General features: G+C 35.0%; 1 long non-coding RNA gene across 1 annotated transcript in view; it reads right to left on the bottom strand.

Moving 5' to 3' along the window:
* Positions 1-387: 387 nt before the first annotated feature.
* Positions 388-2,000, bottom strand: part of LOC107961376 (uncharacterized) — a 2,461-nt gene continuing 848 nt past the window's right edge. Inside the window, exon 3 of the long non-coding RNA XR_001701275.2 lies at positions 388-787. This is a non-coding gene — a long non-coding RNA (uncharacterized lncRNA). The remainder of the gene's footprint in view (positions 788-2,000) is intronic.

Raw genomic sequence — 2,000 nt, 5'->3', positions numbered from 1 at the left:
AACTCATGAAAAACTTAGGAAATCTCTTGCATCAAGGCTCCACACGCCCGTGTAGGTATAGAGCACACGCCCGGGTGCTAAGGACACGCCCGTGTCCCGAACCCATGTCCAAAAACCTGGACAAAAACAAGGCTATTTTCCAAGCCATTTTGTCACACTCACAACACATGCACGCATACTTATACAATAGCATACAACATGACAAAATTAGGCACTTAAACTTTCCTAACATGACATGACCATGGTAATTTCACATGCAACCATTACAATAAGTTTTTCTTTCATCTTTACCATATTAATGCTATAGCTATCAACATGTCATCAAACCTCATGTCCATCACAAAGCATGCATAATCATATCCACAAACCATTCATGAAGCATTATTAACTATTTACCAATCACTTAATCCTGCATTAGTTATTAGCTCATCAATGAATCTCAATTCAATCTCTAGGCATACATGTTGTAAGCCACATCACAAGAGATAATAACATACATGCATAAGAATAATCATATGGGCCCATAACGATATTAGCCGACATAGGCCAATTTACATGACTAATACTACCTTAATAACAAGCCAATGCCTTTGGCTAAATCATAATATTACAATACTACCTTAATAACAAGCCAATGCCTTTGGCTAAATCATAATATTACATACTCACATTAAAATCCTATACATGCCATAGACTAGAATCACTTGAGTTTACTTACGCCGATAGCGTTAACTCGACAGTGTGATAATATCTCTGACGGCCTCCAACCCGAGCTAACCTAGAAACTCTAGAAAACATGGGAAAGAAGAGGGTAAGCTTTCGCTTAGTAAGTTCATATGAAAACAATAAGCAACTCATTAACTTGTTTTATCAATGTTTACAACATATTCTCAAGTTCACTACAAGCTGTCTTCCTGCGCAGAAGTCACTAAATTATTTATATCTGGAGCTACGAAACTCCAAATTAAGTTCTGTTAATTTTTCCTGAAACTAGACTCATTTATCTTTCTTCCATAAAATTTCCAGAATTTTTGACTTAACCAATTAGTACAGTTTATTCCTCAAGTTTGCTCCTGATTCACTGTCTGACAGTTTCAACCCTTCTGCACTAAAGTTCAATTATCTCATAGTACAGGACTCGAATAATGTTCTCGTCTATTTTTCTTGAAACTAGACTCATATGTCTACTTACTAATATTTTTCTAGAATTTTTGGTCAAGCCATTTAGTACAGTTTATTAGTTAAAGTTTTCCCTATTTTAGGGTATGACTACTCTGACCCTTATGCACTACGAACCGAATTTCTCCCTGTACATAATTCCAATGATCATGTCGTTTGTTTCCCTTAAAGATAGACTCAATAAGGAATCCATGCATGTAAGGTATGACTCTTAATAATTTCTGTACAATTTATGGTGAATTTATAAAATCAGAATAGGGGATCTAGAATTCATTCAGACCCTGTTTCACGAGAATTTAAATATCACACAATATAGGATTCTTTTTCTTCCTCTATTTCTTTCATGTGAAAATAGACTCATTAAGCTTTAATCTCATATTTTAATTCTGCCTCTAATTAATTTTCACTATTTTTAGTGTATTTTCAAAGTTACACTACTACAGTAACTCAAATCTGTCAAGGCTAAGTTACTCATTCATGGTCATTGTTCATAATATTATTACAACACCATTTTATCCATCATGGTAAGAACACATAATATGCATCATAGATCATCACATATCAAGGCATTCTCATAGGCTTAGTATACATACTTGCACAACTCGTAACATAACTCGAGTGCATACTCACCAATGACTTACCTCATTGGGACCATCATCAACTCTTTCCTTGGATTGCCCATTGAACACTTGGAATACTAATTGGATACTCGGAAAAGCCTTTGCACATAAGTGCCTCAATTGTAGCTAAAGCTATCTCATATCTCATGACATTTCAATGCTCACTATCGAGCTAGTCATATAGACTCATAATTCCTAGTG

Source organism: Gossypium hirsutum, chromosome A05 (genome assembly GCF_007990345.1).
Source record: "Gossypium hirsutum isolate 1008001.06 chromosome A05, Gossypium_hirsutum_v2.1, whole genome shotgun sequence".
Classification (NCBI taxonomy): Eukaryota; Viridiplantae; Streptophyta; class Magnoliopsida; order Malvales; family Malvaceae; genus Gossypium; species Gossypium hirsutum.
Note: the sequence above shows the minus strand (reverse complement) of the source record. Positions and strands in the feature narration are given on the sequence as shown.